The 12,643-nt window shown below is 41.0% G+C and overlaps 1 long non-coding RNA gene across 1 annotated transcript; it reads right to left on the minus strand.

The window, feature by feature from the left end:
• Window positions 1-536: 536 nt before the first annotated feature.
• On the minus strand, window positions 537-9,699 carry LOC136750072 (uncharacterized). The gene is made up of 4 exons (XR_010816821.1): window positions 8,670-9,699; window positions 8,246-8,312; window positions 1,605-1,924; window positions 537-1,441 (listed from the first exon to the last, which is right to left on the minus strand). It is a non-coding gene; the product is annotated as an uncharacterized LOC136750072 (long non-coding RNA).
• Between the last annotated feature and the right edge of the window lie 2,944 nt (window positions 9,700-12,643).

The following is a 12,643-nucleotide window of genomic DNA, read 5'->3' on the forward strand; positions in this document are numbered from 1 at the left end:
CACACAAGGATCACATATCAAGCTAACTGCAGTTTTCTGCTCCAGGAAATTAAGTTCTAAAGGAAGATCTTTCACTGAACTGCGGGTTTAACTCAAGCACAATAAAGAAATCAAAAACTGAGAACAGCACACAAAAAAGAAATGCACAAAATAAGGTTTACCAAAATACTAGAGGTCTTTCTTGTTTGGTATTGTACACAACACTTAAACTGTTCATTTAAACTGCTAACATGTTATTTTATTTAAAGTAGCCTGTCGTAATGACTATTATTAGAATTGGCAAACTAATTCATAGCTAAATCTTAGACAGACATCTGAATATAATTCCATGATCGCCCCTGCATCTAACAATGTGTAGGTTTTGTTGTTCTTGTAAGTGATTTTATGTTGACGGTGATTGTATTTCCACCTTTGCCATGATGTTGAACAATCAGAACATTTTTGTCATGTTAACTTTCACAACATTGCACCTCATGAAGTAATGTCTGCGGTCTTTTCACTGCAAAATTAAAAGAACTGAAACAGTTTTGTGCTGAATATTTATTTGTATTTCTTACTGCACATTTTTTTTTTTATCTTAGAAATAATGTTGGGGAGGGGGAGCTCAAATACCACTTAAACTCATATGAAAATTTTAAAATATCCAATTGTTCAATCTCCATCACATGTACAGTAGTTGACATTCGCACAATTTCCATTTCCAAGGTTTCCAGTATAGGGGTAATTAAAAACCAATAATAATCTTGGTTCCAATTTCTCACAAATTATTTTAGTATAGCACATATATAGTCATCAGCAGCATCATATCTACTGCGTTTACCAAATCAACTTTACTTCCTAGTGTAAAAAGGGTTATTTTTTTGTGGAGCTGTCAAAACAATGTGCTTATCTCTTTACTTTTTATCTAACTAATATCCAAGACATTGTCTTGATTTGTATTTTACCAGTTAATGGACATGTCACACCCTAGTGGGTGCTTAGGGGCGACTACGCTATCCGACCACGCCACCTCCTTTGGTATACGAGGGAGGAACTCGTCTACCCACTAATGTTCCCCCCGGCAGGCTCGACACTCACACGGGCAGGTAAGATGTAACAATATTTAACAGAGCTCCAGACAGGGCTTGAAGACTGTCCTGGATGATTGCACAGAATTATATAGAATAAATGTAGAAAACCGCCTTTAATATAAAAGGGCAAAAGCGCTAAAAACCCTGCCCAATAATATATCCCCAAAAAAATAAGGAAAAGACGACTTCTAAAATCCTATAAAACTACTAGTTCTATGCAGTTATATCTAGTAAACAAAAGACACAAATAGCTCTTCTCTCTCGTAGGTACGATCAACACTCCGGTCACTCAGGTAAGTCAGTTCTACTTCTCATGCGCTTCCCTCTTCACAGCCCAACTGCGCCACGTTGGCCAAACGGACAGCCGCAGACTGGAAATAGAAAACCAGGGGAGAGTGGATGCACCCAGCTCCAAATAAAACCGTTCAACAGTACTATTGCGTATGGCTCTTCATTTCCACATTCAAAGTCACTTCACTCGTGCTCTTACTAATTACCACTCTCTGGCGCATACAGTCAGCAAAAACTCATTACCTTAGCTGCTTGAAGCTCTCGTCGTCACTGCTCTGCTGCCCATCCATAGTATCTCCCGTCGCCGTTTCCGGGTTCAAAGTCTCCGTTGTACTATTTGTAATCCACCAAAGGTAAGGCATTCATCAGCCCCGCAGTCTCCGCTGCTCCTCTCCAGCACTGGCTGGGTTTCTGCGTCCTGCTGCTCACCACCTCATGAGCTGTCTCCCTCTGAAGGATCCCTCTCAGCTTAAATACTAAAGCGGAGAACCAGGGCGCAGGTGAAGGTGATCAGGAGAGATTATGCAGGTAGGTCCAGCTGAGAATGTATCTCGCGGCATGTGCTGAGCCAAACAATAAAACAATTAGAAACCCAATAACCCAATACAACACTGAAAATAATAAAACCAAAATAAGGAAGCCAAAAAACATGCTTCATAAATGAAAATAGACAATCAATTTAAAGTGCACGCAACAATATAAAAGTGAAATAAATAAATACAATAATTAACTAATCAGTGATTAATTGGCTCAGTCACGCACCTCCCGTGACAGACATTCATTGTCTTCATTGTCTCAATATATATATATATATATACTCACCTAAAGGATTATTAGGAACACCTGTTCAATTTCTCATTAATGCAATTATCTAACCAACCAATCACATGGCAGTTGCTTCAATGCATTTAGGGGTGTGGTCCTGGTCAAGACAATCTCCTGAACTCCAAACTGAATGTTTGAATGGGAAAGAAAGGTGATTTAAGCAATTTTGAGCGTGGCATGGTTGTTGGTGCTAGACGGGCCGGTCTGAGTATTTCACAATCTGCTCAGTTACTGGGATTTTCATGCACAACCATTTCTAGGGTTTACAAAGAATGGTGTGAAAAGGGAAAAACATCCAGTATGCGGCAGTCCTGTGGGCGAAAATGCCTTGTTGATGCTAGAGGTCAGAGGAGAATGGGCCGACTGATTCAAGCTGATAGAAGAGCAACTTTGACTGAAATAACCACTCGTTACAACCGAGGTATGCAGCAAAGCATTTGTGAAGCCACAACACGTACAACCTTGAGGCGGATGGGCTACAACAGCAGAAGACCCCACCGGGTACCACTCATCTCCACTACAAATAGGAAAAAGAGGCTACAATTTGCACAAGCTCACCAAAATTGGACAGTTGAAGACTGGAAAAATGTTGCCTGGTCTGATGAGTCTCGATTTCTGTTGAGACATTCAGATGGTAGAGTCAGACTTTGGCGTAAACAGAATGAGAACATGGATCCATCATGCCTTGTTACCACTGTGCAGGCTGGTGGTGGTGGTGTAATGGTGTGGGGGATGTTTTCTTGGCACACCTTAGGCCCCTTAGTGCCAATTGGGCATCGTTTAAATGCCACGGCCTACCTGAGCATTGTTTCTGACCATGTCCATCCCTTTATGACAACCATGTACCCATCCTCTGATGGCTACTTCCAGCAGGGTAATGCACCATGTCACAAAGGTCGAATCATTTCAAATTGGTTTCTTGAACATGACAATGAGTTCACTGTACTAAACTGGCCCCCACAGTCACCAGATCTCAACCCAATAGAGCATCTTTGGGATGTGGTGGAATGGGAGCTTCATGCCTTGGATGGGCATCCCACAAATCTCCATCAACTGCAAGATGCTATCCTATCAATATGGGCCAACATTTCTAAAGAATGCTTTCAGCACCTTGTTGAATCAATGCCACGTAGAATTAAGGCAATTCTGAAGGCGAAAGGGGGTCAAACACAGTATTAGTATGGTGTTCCTAATAATCCTTTAGGTGAGTGTATATACACCAATCAGCCATAACATTATGACCACTGACAGGTGAAGTGAATAACACTGATAATCGTGTTATCATGGCACCTGTCAGTGGGTGGGATATATTAGGCAGCAAGTGGACAGTTTGTCCTCAAAGTCAGAAGCAGGAAAAATGGGCAAGCATAAGGATCTGAACGACTTTGACAAGGGCCATATTGTGATGGCTAGATGACTGGGTCAGAGCATCTCCAAAACTGCAGCTCTTGTGGGGTGTTCCCGGTCTGCAGTGGTCAGTACCTATCAAAAGCGGTGAACCGGCGACAGGGTCATGAGCGGCCAAGGCTCATTGATGCATGTGGGGAGCGAAGGCTGGTCCGTGTGGTCTGATCCAACAGACGAGCTATTGTAGCCCAAATTGCTGAAAAAGCTTATGCTGGTTCTGATGGAAAGGTGTTGCCACCTCGCAACTTACAGGATTTAAAGGATTTGCTGCTAAAGTCTCTGTGCCAGATACCACAGCACACCTTCAGAGGTCTAGTGGAGTCCATGCCACGACAGGTTAGGGCTGTTTTGGCAGCAAAAGGGGGACCTACACAATATTAGGCAGGTAGTCATAATGTTATGGCTGATCGGTGTATGTTGTATGTCGCCCTGGATAAGGCCGTTTGCCAAGAAATATAAATAATAATAATATTGGATTTTGCATCAGAAAAAGATAATCTAGATATGATTCCCTTGCCGCCCTGAGATACAGATATGTGGACGTAATGAAGGCCCTCACCAAGATTGTGCATTTAAGTGAGGGATGATGCAGTAGCACTGAAAATGAAAATTGAAAAATGTATTTTTATTATTTTAGTCTTTCTGCAGACTAAGGTTTTAGAAAATCTGAACGTTGTCTCCAAAATGCTACAGGTCAAAGACGCAGACCTGCACAGGGCAGTCAACCTACTCAAGGATATGATAGAGGTCCTGTCTGGATTCCAACAGAATTTTGAGAAGGCAAAAGTCACTGCAAAGACCCTTGCCGACAAATGGGGGGCTCAGAACACATTTGAAGACACTCAGAGAAGAAAGGCGAGGTGTCATTTTGCTATGCGAGGATGAGCGACTTTCTGATGGGGAGAGTAGTTTAGAGTCAATGTTTTTAATGCAAACCTTGACATCGTTATCCACCAGCTGTAAAACAGATTTTAAAGTCTGCGGGTAACATCGAGTCTGTTTGACTCCATGCATCCCACTACCCTGGCCAAAGCAGATGATGATGCACTCTACGCCAGCCGCCTGGCTGAACATTACATCAAAGATATATCAGCAAGCTTCCCTGGCCAGTTATTCTCTTTCACAGCCTGTTTTAAGAAGGAAATAGCAAAGCACACTACAGAGAGAGACCTGGCCAAGATGTACATTGTGGATTACAATTCAGTCATTGCTACATTTGGGGAAGTAGTTACAGCGATGCTCTTTTTTTATGACTCTGCCCGTTAGCCAGTGCTGAGCACTCATTTTCCAAACTGAAAATAATAAAATCATATCTGAGGAGCAGCATGGGACAGGAGAGAGAGAGTGGGCTGGCCATTCTGTCCATTGAAAACACCAGGGCCAGGACCATGGATTTGAATGTCATAGTTAATGACTTCGCAGAGCGCAAGGCCCATTGAATGCCAATCAAATGAATAAGTAAGCTTATATTTTTATAGGGCAGGCTACCCTGACAGCCTATATAAATCAAGCTTTATTGAGATTAATTTACATTGCTTGTCAATCTACGACTATGCTAGATCTGTCTTTGGAAACCATGTTCTGGTGCACGGCCGCTGAGCCATTTCCTTGTCATCATAGCCTATATGTTTAACTAGGCTATAAGAATAATAGTAAGCACATACGCATCATATACTGTTAAAAGGCATGCTCCACTTGATTGATTTGCTGGTGTTTTTGCTACAGGCCTCTGCGGGAGGCAGATCATTTGAAATACTGGTATGCCAGTTTTGCTGCTGTGCATAACTTCAGCGAGCATGTACTGGGTCATTAGCTGTGTTTTGGTGTTTCTGTCAAGAGATTGATCTATATATTTATGTTTTATAATATAGGCTATTGCATATTATTTGCAGATAAAACAGGGTGTTTTTTGACCACTTTGTGCTTTCCATGGTGCTGATCAACTTATATGGGTTAATTTCTGACCGCTGTCCATGGTGCTGACTGTATTGGCTATATTGCTGCTTCTCTGGTAATAGGGGCCCGTATTTTTGTTGGCACCTGGGCCTGTCATGATTAAGCTACACAACTGGCCATATATATATTTAATTCAAATATTTAGTAACATAAGAACGGATATGTGGTAGAAATTCACATACGCAAAGAGATTTAATTTTGAATTGAAAAAGCGGCTATGGTGGTTCTAGTGTTAAGTTTCTAGCCAACTATAGCAAGACAATATACATCTGCACATACAGGATGCAATATGGCAATTTGTGTGTGTGTGTATGTAGTTTCTGTAACATGTCATTAACAGTATGTGTTGATTTACATCCATACAATCAGTTGCACCATAGAAAATGGGTTTTGTTCTCTGTAGATTGTGATGTGTAAATGCAACACTGCCCCCTATCCATGCGTCAACGTTACGTTCAAGTATGTTGGTAGACGCCTATGCGAACGCATGTATGTATAAATCAGGAATAAGCCACAGAGAGTGACAATACAGAAGACGACTGGGGTCAAGCGCAGGTGGTCGTGAGCGGCAGATAGGACAGAGTATTTCCTACGGCAATCGTCCCGGTGCTGGCACAGTTTAATCAGCTGAGTATTAACCTTTTTCGTGTAAGACTAGCTGATCCCCAGAGTGGTGATTGGCGGGTGGAAGTCATGTGGCCCGGGGGTATATTAGGTGATGGTGACACGCCGCTCGGAGAGTTGGAAGAGAGGCGTAGACAAAAGCAGACCTGAGTGATGTTCTGAGGAGAGATAGCTTGGAGGGAAAGTTGAGGTACCTCCCTGTATTTTCATTAAAGTCTAGGTTTTGTTTGAAATCTTTTGTTTTACATTTCTTCATTTCTTCATCGACCTCCAGACCCGAGATCGCTACAATATATATATACACTCACCTAAAGGATTATTAGGAACACCATACTAATACTGTGTTTGACCCCCTTTCGCCTTCAGAACTGCCTTAATTCTACGTGGCATTGATTCAACAAGGTGCTGAAAGCATTCTTTAGAAATGTTGGCCCATATTGATAGGATAGCATCTTGCAGTTGATGGAGATTTGTGGGATGCACATCCAGGGCACGAAGCTCCCGTTCCACCACATCCCAAAGATGCTCTATTGGGTTGAGATCTGGTGACTATGGGGGCCAGTTTAGTACAGTGAACTCATTGTCATGTTCAAGAAACCAATTTGAAATGATTCGACCTTTGTGACATGGTGCATTATCCTGCTGGAAGTAGCCATCAGACGATGGGTACATGGTGGTCATAAAGGGATGGACATGGTCAGAAACAATGCTCAGGTAGGCCGTGGCATTTAAACGATGCCCAATTGGCACTAAGGGGCCTAAAGTGTGCCAAGAAAACATCCCCCACACCATTACACCACCACCACCAGCCTGCACAGTGGTAACAAGGCATGATGGATCCATGTTCTCATTCTGTTTACGCCAAATTCTGACTCTACCATCTGAATGTCTCAACAGAAATCGAGACTCATCAGACCAGGCAACATTTTTCCAGTCTTCAACTGTCCAATTTTGGTGAGCTTGTGCAAATTGTAGCCTCTTTTTCCTATTTCTAGTGGAGATGAGTGGTACCCGGTGGGGTCTTCTGCTGTTGTAGCCCATCCGCCTCAAGGTTGTACGTGTTGTGGCTTCACAAATGCTTTGCTGAATACCTCGGTTGTAACGAGTGGTTATTTCAGTCAAAGTTGCTCTTCTATCAGCTTGAATCAGTCGGCCCATTCTCCTCTGACCTCTAGCATCAACAAGGCATTTTCGCCCACAGGACTGCCGCATACTGGATGTTTTTCCCTTTTCACACCATTCTTTGTAAACCCTAGAAATGGTTGTGCGTGAAAATCCCAGTAACTGAGCAGATTGTGAAATACTCAGACCGGCCCGTCTGGCACCAACAACCATGCCACGCTCAAAATTGCTTAAATCACCTTTCTTTCCCATTCAGACATTCAGTTTGGAGTTCAGGAGATTGTCTTGACCAGGACCACACCCCTAAATGCAGTGAAGCAACTGCCATGTGATTGGTTGGTTAGATAATTGCATTAATGAGAAATTAATCAGGTGTTCCTAATAATCCTTTAGGTGAGTGTATATATATATATATATATATATATATATATATATATATATATATATATACATATGCTATGATTTAATTTAAACTCAAGACGTATTTATGGCAAACAAAATATATTCCTAATGCTAAATTCTATTTCTCATTGCACTTTATATCCCCAAATGAGACCCAAAAACATTATCTAGACTAAACATTTAATACTTTAGACGTTCGGACCCAGTGCCTCAAATACCACCCCGCTGTACAGAGCTGCGGTCCTGAGTTGCAACTCTCAGCGCTGAACACAGCCCTGCCTGGGCATGGTATACTAATGTACTATATTGGCATTTACTATATACAAAGTCAGCTATAGGCTACATACAGCACAATTGTATTATAACTCCATGTTATTAATATAATATTGCATTACAATTCCATCTGAGTAATAATTCCTGTAGAGCTTTCAATATATTCTCAGCTGTCCTGTGACCTGGTGCTCTGGCAGTGGCGGCAGCTGTGGGAAAGGAAACTGGCGATTAGAACTAGAGCTTGCATAACTGAAGCTAGTGATTGTGCACCTTACCTGTCTCTCCAGGGTGGCCCTTCCTCCAGCAGCAGGGATGTGGGGTTTTCTTTGGACGGGGTTATAGCTAGAGGGAAATAAATAAATAAAATAAATTTTAGCCCGGGAATATTAGGCTTAATTTTTTATTAGCTTTAGTAATACTTTTCTATTTAATTGTATTAACTTTTGTATTGAGATTTTACTAATTATCAACCTCCCCCAATTGTGTATAAGAATAACTGCCCAGACTTCTTGCCCTGTACGGAGCCGCTTACTAAGAATGGGATCATCTGCAATTAGTAAGCAGCATTGTAATTAGTTGCAATTGACCTAATGACACCAAATTACAATCAATATCAACACACAATTATGTAATATAAATTTAAGTTACAGCTTATCTGTAAATAATAACAGAAATGTTTAAAAATTTACAGCCACTCACACAATACTGTCAATGAAATCACCCCGATGTTTCATCTGTAATGTAATGATTAGACCAAGGTGAGTGTACTCCAGTCTTGTGTACTGTGTGGACATCGCACCCCAGTGTCTGGAGGCTGGAACTACATCAGTTGGTAACATTTAACTGTCAATACAGAGACAGTGTTCACAGGACAGGAACAAAATGCAGCACCAAAACACACCAAAGATTGCTGAATTGGACATTTACAGTACTTCAAAATAAGTACAGGGATATGCTCTATATACTGATATTTATAGTATAATTTACCGAGTGTATGTTCTGCAACATAAAATCTGTATTTCTGCATGGGTTTTCTAAAATAACAGTAATGTGAAGCATTTTTATTAAAGAGAAAGCAATGACACCTTAGACATCTATATTACTTTCTCTTACCAAACATGAAGGATTAATTGATCACAAAGCCATGAACTACCATGAATAAATTGATCACAATATGATGTATTTATTTTTATACTTATTATGAAACAATAGAACTATTAACCAAATCTGAAGAAGAGTTAGAGGATTTCCATGGCATTTTTCCAAAAATAAAAACCATGTTTCACATCGTTAGAAAGCTGAGAATCTCAGTTTTCATGGGATACCAAACACTTGGCAAACAACACAACAGTGAAGAGTACACATAGGATTAAAGAGAAGCACACAGATTTGCTGCCCTTTTTTCTTTTTATCTTCAATTCTTGATTTGTTCTAAGCTTCAATTTCAGTCAAAAATATTAAACTGCGTACATTTCAATGAAAACTGAAAAAACTTTTGACCGGTAGTGTACATTGACACTTGATTTGTATGTGTTAATCATAGTAAACAAATACCAATAGTTAGTTGTCTGTCTAAATGCTAACAGCAGTAAAGAGTAGTTGTCTTCTAAAGAAGACTATTGTAAGATCTGCTTACAGGTTAAAGGGCTACAATTCTGGCACAGCAGTAAATTCTTTGCTTAATTTTCTGTGAGATATACAGTGAGGGAAAAAAGTATTTGATCCCCTGCTGATTTTGTACGTTTGCCTACTGACAAAGAAATTATCAGTCTATAATTTTAATGGTAGGTGTATTTTAACAGTGAGAGACAGAATAACAACAAAAAAATCCAAAAAAACGCATTTCAAAAAAGTTATGAATTGATTTGCATGTTGATGAGGGAAATAAGTATTTGACCCCTTCGACTTAGTACTTGGTGGCAAAACCCTTGTTGGCAATCACAGAGGTCAGACGTTTCTTCTAGTTGGCCACCAGGTTTGCACACATCTCAGGAGGGATTTTGTCCCACTCCTCTTTGCAAATCCTCTCCAAGTCATTAAGGTTTCGAGGCTGACGTTTGGCAACTCGAACCTTCAGCTCCCTCCACAGATTTTCTATGGGATTAAGGTCTGGAGACTGGCCAGGTCACTCCAGGACCTTAATGTGCTTCTTCTTGAGCCACTCCTTTGTTGCCTTGGCTGTGTGTTTTGGGTCATTGTCATGCTGGAATACTCATCCACGACCCATTTTCAATGCCCTGGCTGAGGGAAGGAGTTTCTCACCCAACATTTGACGGTACATGGCCCCGTCCATCGTCCCTTTGATGCGGTGCAGTTGTCCTGTCTCCTTAGCAGAAAAACACCCCCAAAGCATAAGGTTTCCACCTCCATGTTTGACGGTGGGGATGGTGTTCTTGGGGTCATTCCTCCTCCTCCAAACACGGCGAGTTGAGTTGATGCCAAAGAGCATGATTTTGGTCTCATCTGACAACAACACTTTCACCCAGTTCTCCTCTGAATCATTCAGATGTTCATTGGCAAACTTCAGAAGGGCCTGTACATGTGCTTTCTTGAGCAGGGGGACCTTGCAGGCGCTGCAGGATTTCAGTCCTTCACGGCGTAGTGTGTTACCAATTGTTTTCTTGCTGACTATGGTCCCAGCTGCCTTGAGATCATTAACAAGATCCTCCGGTGTAGTTCTGGGCTGATTCCTCACCGTTCTCATGATCATTGAAACTCCACGAGGTGAGATCTTGCATGGAGCCCCAGACCGAGGGAGACTGACAGTTATTTTGTGTTTCTTCCATTTGCGAATAATCGCACCAACTGTTGTCACCTTCTCACCAAGCTGCTTGGTGATGGTCTTGTAGCCCATGCCAGCCTTGTGTAGGTCTACAATCTTGTCCCTGACATCCTTGGACAGCTCTTTGGTCTTGGCCATGGTGGAGAGTTTGGAATCTGATTGATTGATTGCTTCTGTGGACAGGTGTCTTTTATACAGGTAACAAGCTGAGATTAGGAGCACTCCCTTTAAGAGAGTACTCTTAATCTCAGCTCGTTACCTGTATAAAAGACACCTGGGAGCCAGAAATCTTGCTGATTGAAAGGGGATCAAATACTTATTTCACTCATTAACATGCAAATCAATTTATAATTTTTTGAAATGCGTTTTTCTGGATTTTTCTGTTGTTATTCTGTCTCTCACTGTTAAAATACACCTACCATTAAAATTATAGACTGATAATTTATTTGTCAGTGGGCAAACGTACAAAATCAGCAGAGGATCAAATACTTTTTTCCCTCACTGTACATACACTATAATATACATACAGAATAACTTAATCAGGTTTTATACATTACTGTTGTTAGACTATCATTACTCAAGGCATTCTTACAGAGACAATTTGTTGCAGCAGCGCATACCTGAGGAAAAAAAGATGAAATTTTATTGTTGAAAAAGGAACAAAAAGTACCAGGCATATGAAATTGAAGTGTGTGCATGTGGGAGAGAGGTCCAATCCACTGTCAGTGTGCTGTTGTTGTCCTCTCAGAGCCTGAGAACTGTTAGGACCTGCTTGATCAGGGGAACACGACAACCAAGTGGTACTACAAAGGACGGCAATTCCATTAGTGTCTACTGTGACATGGACACCGATGCTGGCGGCTGGCTTGTGAGTGAACTTGGTTGGAAAAGTAAACCTGTGAGGTTTACATCTCACTTTTAGGCAGCTGTGTCCACTCAGCACTCTCAGCAGAATCTAACAACTTATGATTTGTTGTATATTGCACAGGTATCAGAATAACTTAAACCAAAACAAAATAACTTCAAATTCAAGTTAAGGCAATTAAACACTGTATATATCTTCCCTATACTGCAAAGCATCATCACTGCCTTTAAAGAAATGATCCACAGTTCTGTCACTCCTCCCTCGGTTTTGTGGTTGCAGGTCTTCCAAAGGAGGGCAGATGGATCTGTAGATTTCCACAGAGAGGGTTTGGGTCAGGGACCTCAGAGTTCTGTCTGGGGAACAACAATATTAATACCCTGACCAGTGCAGGCAAGTGTAAATTTGGTATCACATTTTTCTTTTCACATGGAACACAGACCTGATTTGGACTGTAAGGGGCGAAGGAAAGGCCAGTTTAGCAATAATTCACAATTTGGTGGTATTGCAGTTGTTTCTCTTGTGGATTGAAAATGTCTAACAAAAGTCACACATATTCCAGACACTCCCCAATTAGCATGTGTAATTAATTATTTGAATATAGAGCACAATGCGAAATGTTGCTATTCAACGCATTTTCCAATTAAAAAATAATGTGGAAATTATATGTTACCAAGGTCCAAAAAATTATATATATTTCAAAAAGTTATAAAAAAATATACCTCACCGTCCATGGTCCCACATAGCAATTGACTTTGTCACCGACCTCCTCTGATCTCAAGGTTTTATGATGCACAGTTATTGCAACAATATAGATTGGACAGAAATAAAATATTGTTTGTTACTAGTTAAGTAGTTTCTTCTGCTACTGTCAGAAATGCGGCATTGTCAGGTGTAAAGGTGGTGACAATGTTGTGGTATCTGGCAACAGGGGAAAAACAACAATGTAGCAGAGATGTTTTGGGACCATCACAGCCTTCAATAAGCAGAATTTCACATCAGACCACAATTTCATTAATAGCACCCGAG

Source organism: Amia ocellicauda, chromosome 5 (genome assembly GCF_036373705.1).
Source record: "Amia ocellicauda isolate fAmiCal2 chromosome 5, fAmiCal2.hap1, whole genome shotgun sequence".
Lineage (NCBI taxonomy): Eukaryota > Metazoa > Chordata > Actinopteri > Amiiformes > Amiidae > Amia > Amia ocellicauda.